The following is a 15,954-nucleotide window of genomic DNA, read 5'->3' as shown; positions in this document are numbered from 1 at the left end:
GAAGTGGTGGAGTCCCCATCCCTGGAGGTATTTAAAAGACGTGTAGATGAGGCGCTTAGGGACATGGTTTAGTGGACATGGTGGTGTTGGGTTGATGGTTGGACTCGATGATCTTAGAGGTCTTTTCCAACCTCAATGATTCTATGATTCTATGATTGATAGCAAGTAATTTCCATGCTAGCAGGCTATCAGTGATGTCTGCACCGAACAACGGAAAATAGCTATTCCTTGAAGGAGTTTTCTCTAGATAATTTTTTTAATTTTTTATTTCTAGCCTATGTTTTTAATTATGAATATTCTCTAGTGTTTCATCTTCTACAGAAACTTCTAATATTTTTAGGACATGTTCTTTTCAGACACCCAAATTATTTCCTCGTGAAGGCTAAGCTGGCTCCATGGGACAGGCAGCCCTAAATACCTGACAGCTTTTACTCTTGTTTTCTCCCGTGGGATGGTTTATACCAGCTTGGCTGAAGCCCTGCTCCGAGCAGAGGGACCGGATGCTGTACACTGCATACATCCAAGCACTCCCGTTGTAATCAATTAGTAAGATGAGATAATTTAAAAGAAAATATTTCCTTTGTCCCATACAAATAACATTTTCATTACTCATTTCAATTGGCTAAACAGCAAAACCAAAGCTTTTTCTTAATAAAAAGTGTATGGTCTTAAAGCAAACACCACCCAAAAGTGAAGATGCTGGAAATCTTCTTTCTGGGAAGGGGTGCACCAGAACTGACAGGGAGTTTTATCTTTGGGTCACAGATACCTAGGGCCAACCGGGGAACTTTCTTTGAAAAAATTAAAACTCCCCTGAGAAAAACGTTATCCCTGCTGACCGACTCCAAAGAAGAAAAACAACTGCAATTCTACCCAACACGTCCCTGTTCATGCCTGGGAAGGTGTGTTTCCCTCAGAGTGAGCCCATTGCTGCCACATCCTCCCATCTCGGTCTAGCTGAACCCCGAGAAGTTTCTCTCTGTTGTGTTGCCAGGATGCTCCTGTAAACAAACAGGACAGGTCTCAACAAACTCGACAAGATACTTTAAGCTCCATTTGCACAGAGCAATCTTCTTCCATTACAGGAAATCAGGGAAAGAGGACTCAGCCCTCCCTTTGGTTGAGAATCAGAATTCTTGGGCATGCTCTAGACATGGCTGTTTAGGGTACACTCAAAAGACCCCAGTACATCCTCAAAACTGTTCCTGAGCTTGTTTAGCTTTAAGAAACATGAATGCTGCCACTGCTGTTCATGTCATTTGGGCTCAGATTTATAAAAAAAAAAAAAAAAATCTTTTTTTTTTTCTTTCTTTTCAATTAAATAAGCACATACCTGTACATATACTCACACTTCTTCAGAGGTTTGGGGGAATTAGATGTAAATGGCTGTTGATGAAACTCAAATGCCATGTGCTGGTGCTGGAATGCAGAGCCAGCTTTCCGGGATTAGATGTCCCCTGCTAACCTCAGCTGTTAGGAAAAAAAAAAAAAAAAAAAAAAATCTTTTTTTTTTTCTTTCTTTTCAATTAAATAAGCACATACCTGTACATATACTCACACTTCTTCAGAGGTTTGGGGGAATTAGATGTAAATGGCTGTTGATGAAACCAAAATGCCATGTGCTGGTGCTGGAATGCAGAGCCAGCTTTCCGGGATTAGATGTCCCCTGCTAACCTCAGCTGTTAGGAATTATTTTGGAGCTTGGCCCTGGCAGGTGAGGGGGGAACCACAAGGAGGAGAACAAAAGGGTTTCTCTCTCTTTTGCCCCTGCCTCCTCCCTTCACAGCATTGGCCAAATGTGGTTTTAATTCAGAAATATAAATGTCATCTTCAAAGTCACTCTGGGGAGGAAGGGGGGAAAGGAGAGTTAAAAAAAAAAATCAATTGGATTGCAATTTATCAAGATTTTTTACTGTGAAATTGAACTGGAAAGTCTTAACCTCTGAGTGATGAGCAAGTGGGGGAGCTGGAGAGGGGCTGGGGGTGCTGGAGCTAGTCTGCAATGTGCTTGCAACGCAAAGGACTTCCCTGCTGTCCCAAACAGCCTCTAATATTTTGTTTTCTTGAAGGCCAACCCTTTTCTGATGTAAATAAACCTGTGATCCCGTGTCGCCAGGAGTCTAGGGAAAACAGCTTCACCTTATGTGCTGTTCTTGGAGTGCTTCAAGCAAGGCAAAAGGTGTCACTGAAAGCTGTTTGGGACCGTTAAGTGGTAAAGAACTATTTTTTCCCTACGTTATCCCCCACCTTGTGCTTTTGGAAGTCTCCAGGCTGGGAGCTATTTTTGTTTCCTCCAGGTTATGACAGCCACAATGCAACAGCTGCATACGTGCTACAGCTCTGACAGCAGACGTGAATAATGGAAAAGGGCTATGAACACAAGAAGTCACTCTGAGTGCTCGCTGTACTTTCTTAACGTATGTGACATTGACATAATATGCCCCGGGGCATTTTGGATCAGACGGTGTTTGCCTGTTCCACGTGTTGGTTTTATGAACAGCAATCAAGTTGTGAAATACATGTAGGCAGCGTGTGTGGCCGGTGGCTTTCCATCCTGTGCATGGGTAGGAAGCACAGAGCCATGGTGAAGGCACCACTCCCAACAGAAACCCCATTTTGCCACCAGAGGAGAGGGCTCCTGCTCCCTGGCAGGGCTCTGGCAGGCTGTCTGGACGCTGCTGCAGGGTAATGGTGTTATACTGTCATTTTATCTGACTGTATAACACACACAACACCTAGAAACAGCTTTCATGATACACAGAAGCTCAACCAGATACATCCCGGAGGAGCTGACCTGTGAGTTGCTTATGCTCCTCACCAATATAAGAAATTAAAGCTTTCTTTCCCAAGCACACAGGCTGGGTGGGAGTGACGCAGCTCAGCAGAGGGTCACCCCAAGCCCCTCTCTTCCTTAGGCTGTGAGACAGCAACCCATCAATCAGATACACAGTCCACGGAGCTGCATTAGTGAATCACCAGCACCGAGAAACACATCTCCCCCTCCCACAGCCCCCGTCCTTCAGAAGGAAAAGTCCATTTCTGTAGGGACAGGAAGCAGGATTAATCCCTCTGTGATTTCCTCCTCTAACTCCTTCTCCTTGACACCCCATTGCAGCTTTCATCCTTCTATCTGGGCTATTTAGTCTAGAGCAGGGAAGATGGAGAGGAGACATGATAACAGTCTTCAATTATGTAAAAGGCTTATGCAAAGAGGAAGGCAATAAATTGTTATCCACATCCACAGGGAGAGCACAAAAAGTCATGGGCTTAAATGCGGCAAGGGAGACCTAAGTTCAGCACTAGAATAACTTCCCCCCTGCAAGGGTCATTAGGCACTGGAGGAGATCGCCCGGGGAGCCTGGGGGATCTCTGCTGCTGGCGGGGTTAAAGAAACATGTTAGAGAAACATGTGTCAGAAGCGGTTTGTGTGGGGGTGGATGAGATGACCTCCTCAGGTCCCTTCCAGCCCTATTTTCTTCTATACCATGCTGATAGCCATCCCAGCCTTGCTCCTTGCTGAACAGCCATGGCAGAACTCCACTTCACCCGTGTTTTTCGGTATAGGATGGCAATCCTGTGGCAGCCACACACTTGGCTCAAGGAACCGATGAAGCCAGAAGACAGGATGATGTCTCTAGTCATCACACAGCAAGCACAGCTGTCAGGTTCTGCAGGACCCAGACAATTACTCTGCCCACTCCTAAATGATTTCATTGTCTCTTAAACAGTCAGCAAAAGAAACTCAAGCATCCTAAGAGATCACCACCTCTGCAGAAGACAAGGGCTCACACTCACAAACGCACACTATGACTCTAAAGCAGGGGCACCTCAACAGCCTCCCCCAAAGCATGGGGATGTCCCCACAAGCAATACATTTGAAAAAAGTTACTTTGCCCAGTGCAAGAATACCAGAAACCTTGGACTGAGCTTGCATTTGTGAGTGGTACAGCCTGGTATTGCACAGCCCTTGCAAGAAGCAGCATTCCCTGAGATGCTCTACTCTGAAATGCACTTCTCGCCAAATTGCACTGAAAATGGGACTGATCATATGTTTACATAAGGATATCCTTAAGTGCTTTGCTGGATTGGGGCCTTACCCAGCTACATTTCAGGCTCTTGGAGGTCAGTAGGGATTGATTAGCCTGTCTGCATGACCTGGGCACTGAAAGCCTACATGTGTCAAAATGAGGATATTGTACTGAATATAATTTTTCTGTGTTTCAGATATCCTAGGCAGAAAAGATGGTCAATAACAACAAAATCAGAAAAGTCCCCCTTTTTAACAAGAAAAAACATGCAAGTGAACCCTAACAGATGTAATTTGTATCATTTCTGTTGATGAAGTTAGTAACCTTTAGCAAGGAGACATGGATCAATAGCTACTTGAGAAGATGCAGCTGCAGACACCTAAATGGACATGAACTGGGAAGCGAGGTGTAAAAGGTAATAGCAGAATATTTAAACCAGATGAAAGCTATAACATAGGTTAGTGACCCTGAAAGAACCAGATAAGTAAAAAAATAGAGAAGGGCAACAATGATTTATATACTTGCTCTGTACAAATATTACAATGCTTATTGAAGGGTGTAGTAAATTATGAACAAAGTAGAGCTTTATTAGATTAATGACAGGGGAATTTATATAGGAAAGTTGGCGTCTTTGGAAAGTAGGTAAGAGAAATTAGTTTTATATTAACTCTTTTGTTTCCAGGCTTGAACATTTCTTTTTCTGCCATGGAATAATCTTATTCGTGGTAATTACACATCTGTTTCCAGATCGCTGTGACACCAGTAGAACTCAATGTATGGAAAGCAATGGGACACCAGAAGGGGTACCCATGGAGGTGGAGATACTAAGTGCTAAAAGCTGGCAGTTCACCAAGGACCTGTTTCTGCCACTGTGGAAACAGGTGGGAGTTTTTGGATTGACCAAGAGGCTCCCAAACCCTTATCGTGATTACCATGATGATGTCCAGAACCCCTGGGCTTGGATCATACCATGCTGGTGTCTTTAAAAAAGACAAAAGATGACAACCACCTCCCACAAGTTTTAAATCTAGCAAAGCAGGGCAAAGCTTGGTAGGAAAACAAAGGGCCACAGCACAAAGTGGTTCACACATGGTTGCACAAAAAGGTGGGCCAGGACCTCCAAATCCCATTTCCCACCCAAATGCCTAATCTAGACTAAAGGGAAGGACATTTCTGTCTGCAAGAGCAAACTTTTTGAACCAGCTTAAAGGATTCTGTTAAGGAAAAAAAAAAGGAGAAGAAATAAAGTCCACCCTAAACAGTTTTCAATATATGTAGTTCTGTTTACAAAATACATGTATCAATCCCAGCTTGTTTATATCAGTGGGAGGGACAAATCAGCCATCACAGTACTCATAATTCCACATGGAAATATATTTGTAATCATATCAAGTCCCAGCAGTGACTCTAACAACTTCTTGGACCATTGCCATCCATAAAAGAGCTAACTCTACAGAGAAAACGTTCTGGGGCACAATTTGCACCAGTTAATCAGGGCATGGTCAACTGCATTACTGGGACACACCAGCCTGCTGATCATTAAGGTCTGTGATTGCCTTTTGCTGCAGAAGGAGTGAGTGGCAATGCTCTCCTCCAGCCCTGAGACTGCACCTAGTGAAATCAGTGGCCAAATTCTTACCTTCATCATCAGGGTAAGGCCCGAGGAGCTGGCACCATGCAGCGTGCTGCTCATTATTCACCACTTGCCACGTACAGGTGACCCGAAAACCTGACCCACAGCCCAGTGAGCCCCCTTTGGATTTCTCTGCGCTCCAGATCAAGCCTCAAGAGAACAATTAGAATGAACGAGCTCAAATAAAAATGAATTTTTGTGAGTGTATTTCTGACCACTTTTGCATGCTGCTCTTTGCTCCCTGTAAGAACCCTTGTCCAGGTCTAATGCGGCCAAAGAAAGTTTTAGCTAAGAAAGGAAATTACAGGTTAATATCTATATTTATAGGGGGAAAATAGGATAGCTAAGAAATCAAAAATATTCAACAGCATCACCACCCACAGAGAATAAATTTCACAGGTCGGATAGTGCAGATACAGCTATTATGGACACATGAATCGTTAGCTCATTTACATTAGTATGTTTTTCCTTCCTTGTAAGATTTCTTGAAAAAGTGGAATATGCTAATAATCCTCCCTAATTTGTCTCCCTTAAAGTTTTGTGTGAGCAAAGCAACACATTCTGTTCGAACTCCATAGTTCCTATGTAATTATTTTTAGTCATGTTCTCTTTAACACTCTATGGACAGCTAATGAATATAAGGAAATGTATAGTCTCCTTGAATTTCCTACTGTAATTTCTCATCAGCGTTAGCTTGAATTTAGTTGGCAGCTACACTCTTAAAAATCATCATTAAAACTCTTCCCAATCCGTGTGTGATCTGGACAAAGAGTTTTTCCCCATGCTCTCCTGCCTCTGTGTTACTCAACGTCTCATCCTATGCCATTCAAGGCTCTAGTACCTAAAGACTGGAGTATATCAGCTCTTCCATCTGCAAGAACCAAAGGATAAATATGTATTTATTGGTCCACAACAGTCTGTACTGAAAATTCATGTCCCATGATGAGCTAACTACACGCATGCAGGGAAGGTAGTCCCATGGGACTTGGGTTGGACAACTTGAATTAGGCTGGGAAAGGGAAAAGCTGGGATGGGGTCTGCCGCTTCTGCACAGCGGTGACACTGACTGCAAACACCCTCTTCTTCCACAAGAAAATACAAAAAGGAGGCACGAGAAAAAGGAGGACAATTCCTTTCACCCCACGCTCCCTCCTTCCCCTGCTGCACCTCCATGAGAAATGGAAACCGATGGCTGCCCAGCTTCACCCTCATACCTGCAAAACCCTCCAGTGGCCTCATTTCCTCTCTCCTCCACATCCTCCCACAGAAGTGAGTCTATCTGTTTAGCAGAAGTAACAAGACTGACTTTTTTTGATGAAATATTTTAAGATGGCCTCTGTCTGTATATGAAAACAGGGGATTTGTTTTCCTAAAGAATCTGCATTTTCTGAAGATTACAGGAAACTATTTTTTAAAGGAAATTCATAATTCTTTTGGGAAATTTTTGCCCTTACAGTCTCTTCTTCCTTGCAGGCAAGCCTTATCCAGATTTATTCATAGGACATTCACAACGTGTATTTATTTTCTGATTTAAATAAAAAAAAAAAGAACTAAAACTCATAGATGTTAAGAGAGACTAAAGCTTTTTGTCCCAATGGTGCAAAAAAGCGTCATGATCACACAACAGTGAAACATAGAGCTAAATACAAAATTATAAAAATACTGATATGGAAAAAATGTTGTAATTTGAATTCATCCCAAAGAAATAAAATAGTCAATGCCACCTTAACACAAAGCCTTAAAAATGTCAAAGTAACACCTGCCTGTGAAATGCTTGATTTTTATGAAATAGTTTCCTACAGAAAATGGTCCCATAGAACTTTTTAGCTCTACTTAGTGCAAAAAAATCAAAGAAGATGATTCTCATTTCCTTTTCTAAATGAAAAATGTCCATTTCATGAGGGAAAGGTCAGCTGTTAGGCAGAGTGCTGGTGCACTTTAGAGAACTTAAATTCTGCACCTGGACTTCCTCACATCCTAAATATTCCCCTCCCTCAGCCCAGCTGAGAATTGCTGTTTAAAACTACATTTTTGTTCTTTGTCCCTCAATTACTCTGATGGTTGCGTCTTTCTCTCTTAGAATTTACTCTTCCTGTAACGTTTTCTGGATTGTATACAATAAATACTGTTTAATGTTGTAATCCCAGCTAGACAGCTATAGAAGCGCTAAATAGCTACTGTGACATGTCTAATAAATAGCCATCTAACCACATTATAAATAACCTCAAATTCAGTCCAATAAATATCGCAATAAATTTGGTTTTGCCAGTACATCTGTATAAATATCAGTAATAAGATAGACCAGAAAGGCTAACCATACTAAAGAGCTTTAATTTTGGAACAAGTCCATTTGCAGTACTTCATTCCCCATAGGGGGGAAAAAAAAAAAAGAAGAAAAAAATTATTCAGCAAATAATACAGCATGGGGAAAGGGAGAGATTCTTGAACAAACTGCAGTGTATTTAGATGAGGAAAAAATGGGGCATACAAAGCAGGGCGTATTTAACTGAACATCTATGGAATTTGCGCAATCTTTGCATGCATTAAAAAGCAATAACTTTCCATCTATTAACTAGCTCCTATTAGCAACACCATTACCAGCAGCTGCAAACATCTACTGAACAAGACAGACAGACAGACAGACACCTTTTTCTTCCAGACTGCAATCCTCTGTTGTCTGCCAAAACTTCTGAAAAATATTCCAAATATTTGGCTGACTATTCAGTAGCCTTATCAATACTTGCCGCATCAGCTTTTCCTCACCTACCACTCACTTTTTGCCATCCTTCGGATAACAGGAGCCAAGAGCATCTCAGCTGGAAGTGGCTGGCGTGGCCCCGGCAGGAAGGCGAGGTCTGTCCCCACCTCCCACGCCCAATGCCGTGCCCGTGCGTGCACCGCGCGGCCGACCGCCAAGCCTCAACTAGTGCCATCGGCACCCCGTGCTGCAGTATCAGGAGCTAGGTGGTTCATCTGTGCTCTACCATGTAGAAAAACATTTTGCATTTCCACTGCTCAAGTTTGGACAGCTTTAAGGCTCCTCCCTGGCTCTAGTTTCCCATTAGCAAAATACCATTCACTTGCTGTGAGCGGCGATGACAATACCTGCCACAGTTCTGTATTCCAGGCTGTTTAGTTTAGCTTGTTTTAGTTTTAGTTCTGTTTAGAAACTTAGCAAAAAAAAAAAAAGAAAAATTATTCTGTTCAGAGGAAGCTTTTAATACCACTGTTGGTTCCCTCTTTATATCCTCCTGGAGCCCTGGGATCAGGAGATAATACTACCAGTTTCCCCCCTGTGTCAGTCCACTCACAGAAAAAGACAAGTTATACAATAGTTCTACTGTTACACAACGGATGTGCAAAAAGCATCTGCATAACCTATTGCTTTCCACAGGGTCAGACTGTTGGGTTACGGACTCCACGTTGGTTTCTAACTACTCAGTTCTGGTAAGGACTGTGGAGGCACACAGTTAAATTATGAGGAATAGGGAATATTTCTTCCGCATTCAACTGCAGTCATCAGCGATGCACGTTGAAGGTACTAAAGGTTGCCCATAGGAACTAAAATTTTAGGCAAAGCACTGTAGATGTGAAAACAGTGATTTTCTGGCAGCCTGTAGACCACGGCAGCAAAACACATCATACATGCCTACACTGAAAGTGCAGTTACCTTGTCTTCTGTTCCTTGGGATGAACCACACAGTGAGCTTGGAGACCTCATCAGCTACATCGATTGACAAGAGCTCTCCAGGAGTTGATGTACCTGTGAGAGAAGAGACCAAAGCTGTTTGCTCTGATAGGTGATACTGTTGCTCTTTCCGTTCCCTCCATTGTTGTTCGGCCTTAGACTGCTCCACTCTTTCCCCATACATCACTCCATGGGGGTCTGCAACACTTTTTTGCATTTGACAGCGTCTTCTGTCTCTGTAGATGTCTGGCCATGGAAGGAACAGTCTTCTACCTCCTTGGATTTTATATGGTGCCATCAAAATCAACTCCATCTTCTCCAGTTAAGACCACTTTTCTGCCTGAGAAGTGTGGCACATATATAGGTGCTGATCACATATGGTTGTTTTCTCCAGGTGGGATCTAGCCCTTAATTTTATAAATAAATACAACACAGACCATATTGACACATTGTCCCGTTCTATTCATGTGGTATCCAAAAGAGGGACAGCTTTTGGGAAAAACCTGAGCTGCTTCTCAACTGAGCAGTGAAAGGTTCTCGGCAAAGTGCAGGACAGGCAGATTTGAAGCAGAAAAATGTGAGGGTACAGATCGTCCTTTTTCCATTGACTGCTTTAAAGCACGGTCTCATTAAACGTGGAGGGTAGATGTAGGGAAGCATGAGCCTCAATTAATAGGTCAGAGCCTGCACATATCTAATTATAAACCCATTTAGCCCTAGCCTAAACATCCTAATCTTAGTCCCAAAATACACAAGTCTGCCTGGAGCGACACAAAGCAACAATAGCCCATGCAGCAACTTGTGAGTCTCAAAACTGTCCATGTTGTTCTTTCAGTTATCACAGTTTATTTTTTGGACATTGAGACTCCAGAGGCTACTTGTTGCAGAGCAGTAAAGCACCATGGAAGATACAGTGATTTGTGACAAATCACTTCAAGGACAAGGGGAACCTTTTCAATGATTTCACTGTCTGTCTCCGCATGATGTACTGGAAAGGTTAATTTGTTCTGAAATCCCCATTTTTAATTTGTGTTACTGATCAACCTAGCAATTACAAGCGTTAATCTACTCTTCAGTGGCCTTAAATTCAGAGATCAAGACTGTTGAACTAAATAAAATTCCGTCCCTTGCTGTGATTTATTAAGACTTGAGTGGTACTGAGAACCCACTGAGTCAGAGAACTGATATAAGTGCTTTCAAGGCACATCCTTAATTAGTTTTAAAGCAGGACGGACCGATTTATATCACTTTGATTTAAATTGATTTTGTTAATTGTGGTTTAAATCAGAACCAGGAAATCACAATTTAAGTAACTCAATTTGCATTGCAGTTATAGCTTCTAACAGATATTCGTAAGAAAGAATTATTTTCAGAGACTGACAACTAATAGAAATGTTTAATTACAAAGAAAGGTAGCTTTCAGGTTGTATTCAATATTTGTTTTTGTTAACTAAAAGAATACACTAAAACCATACTTATGTCGCTATATACCTCAGCATTTATTTTGAGTTTTGATTTTTACATTTGATTTGTGAGAAAACAGGACATGGCATTTTTAGTCACCTGATTAACTTTTTAATATGTGCTTTGTGTCATGCTGCTTCTGAACAAAAATATCCAGAAGAACATCATTGTTTAAACAGAACTACATTTTGTCCTGCATATTTTAGGAAACATTACCAAAATATTCATTGCAATTCAAGGTAGTTGGTGTACCTAACAGTGCAAATATTATCAGAAATTAATCAGCTGAGCTATTTTTCCCTTGCTTCCATGTTCTCCAAGATCAGAATTAGTCGATCTCAGACTCCCACCCACACCTTTTACGCATAAGATGGGAGAGGATAAACAAATTTTCCTGTTCTTTTAACTCCCAGTTGTTTTCCCAACTTGGAATATTCTAGTCATTAAATGATGTAAAGCAGATAAAATAAAAAGGAGAAAATGTTCTTTTTGCACCTGCGAAAAAAGCTACAGCTGTCAAAAGCTAGTTTATTACTCAAGAAGCTCCAATTCCAGGTGTCTAGCAAGTAATTTCTCCTGTTTAGTGATTTGACATTCTTCAGAATTTTGGCAGTGAATATATACACAACTGTTATTATTTTTATGTAAGGGTTTATTAATAAGAAAATACAATTTTATTTTAGGCATTCATAACAAATTTAGTCTGTCATCATTCTAGAATACGTCTTCAAGTTTAATATTAAGTTAAAAGATCCATGGATGTGTGTTATAAAAATACTCACAGGGTTCTCATCACTAAGGAACAACTAACAAAAGGACAAGAACCTGAATGGATTAATTCACATCTATTTTAGAAGGAAACACAACAAAAACACTCTAGATTTTTTTTGTCCACAGGATTTTCCTCCCGCCCTCAGCAGAGAACTGAGCCTGTCCCGGTTTGAGACATCATCTCCATCACAGAAACACTTTGCTGGTGTATGCGATACCTTCTACCACAGCCTGAATTTTGCAGGAGAGGCTATGCACAGGACACCATCGTCTTGCCAATAGAAAGGAGAATTGGAAAAGCTCATGTACTTGTTGCAGGATAAAATATGATTTGTACCAGTTGCACCTGAAAGAGATCTTTCCCTTGTGGCTATTTATACCAGCCTGGCAATGAACTCTCTTCTCCAACACCATCATTCTCAGACAACATGACAGAAAAGGCACAGCTCTAAAAAATCAGTGTTTTTTATTAATCCAAATACTTATTCTAAATTCTATGTAAACCTCTACCTTATTAGAAATTAGTTAGGTAAGCGAATATGACTGCTGGGTAAGTAAGAGAGCTTTCCCACTCAGTTACTTGGCGCAAGTCTAGAGCATAGTTTCTTACCACAATGACTTGTTTTGGTTGTTCCCATCCCTGTTGGCAGCAGCAGGAGCAGAGCATCAACACTGACTGCTCAGGGAGGTTGGCAGGAGGGCAGGACTGGGGTGTACGCACCTCCACCTCCGGGCAATGGCACCATAGCACCTCAGAATGGGCTTTGGAGCTGGGTACTAATTTTCCCCCATGCTGTTCTCAGTATTTGGCACTAGTAAATCCTGTTCCGTAGGCCAAAAATCTGCGGTGTGACAGAGGTCAGGCAAGGGAGCTCCAGACTGCAGTCTTCACTGAGGGTTCACACTAGATGTCCTTCATGTTTTAGTCAGCCCCCAGAGCTTGTAGCATTACACTCATTTTCAAACAGCTTTCTGTAATAAGAGACATTTGTTTTAATTTCTGCATTGAAGTGCTGAATATGATGATGAAGATGCCACCTGGTACTTAGTTACCAGTGCTAACTGATACCAGTAAAAATTGTATGTTGGTCCTTAGCTCCTGGAAAAGGATTAATTCCCCAGTAGGGTAAGAATTTGAAACTAAATTAAACAGGCAAGCAAGTTAGCTTTTCACCAGTTCTGAGTTTGCAGCACAGGAATATGGGCATCAAAAAGGTCCAGGAGCGCTGGGACCAGGCAGGCACACAGCTGGGAGGGAGCAGGACAAAACATCCAGCTAACATTTCCGTAAGGCCCTGCAGAAGTACTTCCCAATCAAATGAAAACTTGAATGACAAAAAATTCAAAGGAAAACTTGATAAGTAAACAAAAATTTTACAAAAGAGTAAAAATATTTCTGTAGAATAAAATTTTTGCTTATTCTAACCTTCAGAACAGACATAGACTAAAGAGAGGTGCCAAAAGCTGTCACCGCACTGCAGCTAAGGATGTACACCCATGAGTTCTGCTTAGCAACATCTCCTTTTCTGCTGAAAACCACTACAGTTTACAATTCCTTTATACAAGTGTCAGCCTACCTGGAAATGACAATTTAAATGTGCAGAATAGACAAAAGGGATCAGTAAACATCTCAGTCCTGTATTTGGAGAGCTACACTATACGTTCAAGACCAATAAATACTTTAAAACCTTAGCGAGTACCTAGAAGAGTTATGTCTGCTAAAGCCATCAGGTCTGCAAAACTTGCATAGGAGAATCATAGAAGAATTTTGCAAGGGGAGGCTCTTGACACGCTGATGTAATTTTTAACGTTTTGGAAAACATAGGAGACTCCAGCAATCGTTGAATCAAGTTTGAATGTCTTTCTAAAAGATGTGCATTAGTCAAATATAAACCATTAAGTAAATACATGGAAATCGTAGTGCCCTGGGAGAAACAAACAAGTGATATATACCACATCAGACTAAACAGGCTAGCTGTTCTTTCTTGGCCTTACACTATCTTTCAAATCATTGGAAAGCAATCATAAAGAAAAGTTTGAAAAAGTAAATGAAATGCAAGAAATGGTTCTTTCTCCCTACCACTCATATCTGAACCAGTGCAGAGCAGCCTAGAGCCTAACAGATCATCTTCCTTTAATCCCTTCATGCTGACAGTGAAAAATGCTATACAAAAGCCCACTATATCTGGTCATCAGGAAATGGCCTCTCTGTGTGAGGATTCCTCATTTGTACAAAGCTAAGGAAATTAGGCTGCCCCTCCCAGACAGCACTCGATGAGCCAGATGGGGTGTGCCTGAGGAACCACCGCACTCCCCCTGCTCCTGGCAGTGAGGCGGATCCCTGATTTTGGAACAAGCTTGGCACGCGCCAAAACAGCCAATGCTCAAACGACACCAAATATGGTACGTTTCACCCCAGCCTGATCCAAAATTCAGGCCACCTCTCCTGACAACTGCATCGTTAAGAAATCAGCTAGGTGGTGGAGCTAATCAAGATGCCTGTGCTAAGCTAGATACCTCACCTCCTGTGTGGGGAGGGAAAACAAAGCGAAATAAAACTAGCTGACATCAGGAAAATTGAGAAGCTGTAATTCATACAGAATTGGCTCAGAAATAATCAGATTCCTAACTCCTTTATTTGTTCCTGGACAGGATCCATTTCGACCAGATAAACTCCTCCTCAGTACAATACACAGCTCTGCATGTTGATGTAATGAAGTGACGGGTCACGCTGGTGCTATCATATCCAGGATTTATGAGGAGACATCATCGCTTGAAATCAGGGATTGGAGCGGGCAGAGATATTTCGGTTCGGCTCTGCAAACAAGTCTAAGGCATGTTTAAATGGGTGGGATGAAATCAATCAAATTAAGGTGCTGTGCATAGGTGTATCTCCACTGACCTCAGAGGGATTCCAGTGCACATTGGTACAGGATCTGACCGGCTAGGAATTAATGCATAAACCAGGTACATCTATTAGCAAAAGCAGGCACACCTCCTACAGGTAATTCAGCATATTTCCTCTCCTTTCTTGGAAATAAAATGCTCAGTGCAGATACAAAAGCTGCCTTCCCTGTTGATCACCTCTTGTCTCTGTTAGGCATGTTACTTGCATTCTTCATTCAGCAGCAGCTGTGCATAGTTGGTCAAACACTCCAAGTTGTTTGTCAAAGTTTTCCTAAGGCTTTTCATCTCCCTGCTTTCCTGTGAGGTGCCCAAACATAAGTCATCTCTGTTGGCTTTTGGAGCAGATTAATTCAGAGCACAGCTTCAAAACTGGCAGGTAATCAGTTAGCTGGAGTTTAAAGTGGAACATTTTTCCCTAACAAGAGCACCAAAAAGGTGGGAAAGGTATTTCTGAATTAGCACACTTTAATTCAGGTAATATATTTGCTAGAGGCACACCTCTAATGCCAACTCATGGGCAATTCTTTCACTAGATGTGATCTGAAAAGCCACTGCAGGTGGAGGAAAGCTAATCAAAACTGAGGGTATGATTTATCACTTCTCAAACTCACGGGCGAATATGAAATGTAGCCTCAAGCTTTTGGGCCCTGAAGCACACTGCCCTGGATCCATGGTGATGGAAGGAGAAAACCTCCTACTGACATCACTCCTACTTGTCCTCAAGCTGTTGGACATGGTACTGTAAGGGGTCTGCACCAAGGAGGAACCATGGGCCACCAAGAGCCAGGGCCAGGGATGCAGGGGCTCTTCGCAGCACTCGGCAAACTGGCAGTGTAATACAGGAAAAAGGGTTTTGGTGGTCTGATCACACACAGCTTTTGCCACACAGTGAAGAGGGGAATGGATCCTATCTGCAACATCTTGGAGCCCTGATCCATAGCCAGCTAACTGTAAAGATGAACTCCGTGGATTTTTTTTAACATGAATATTTCTCAAATAATTTATTTTATCTTGAGCTATCTCCTAGGAAACAGTCCATTCATGTCAGCATAAAGGAGTAGGATGCCATGCATAGACAGAAACGCCTGTTAACCTCCACCCTCAAAATGCTCATCCCTACAAGACAGAAGGAGAGAGGGCAGCATGGGACCTGATCTCAACTGACAGTCGGTGGGAGCCTGGCTCCTATTTGTGCTTCGAGAGTTCTCATACCAGATTTATGCCCAAGTTGTGTCACGTGTTATCAGGCCAAGTAGATGCACAGATAGTTGAGTGAGGTCAGGGATTAATTTGACACATCATGGCTCCAAATCCCAAAATGATTTATGGATGTGAAAAACTTTCTTACCTTAATCAATGGGAATATTCATGTGCATGAATTTAGATAGGTAAGATCAGGATCAGTCTCCAGAGAAACAAAACGATGTAAGGGCAGTTATTTATCATGACTACTTTGTTTTTCT

The sequence above is a fragment of the Aptenodytes forsteri genome, unplaced genomic scaffold (genome assembly GCF_000699145.1).
Source record: "Aptenodytes forsteri isolate BGI_AS27 unplaced genomic scaffold, ASM69914v1 Scaffold53, whole genome shotgun sequence".
In the NCBI taxonomy this organism is placed as follows: domain Eukaryota; kingdom Metazoa; phylum Chordata; class Aves; order Sphenisciformes; family Spheniscidae; genus Aptenodytes; species Aptenodytes forsteri.
This window is presented reverse-complemented; position numbering follows the sequence as displayed.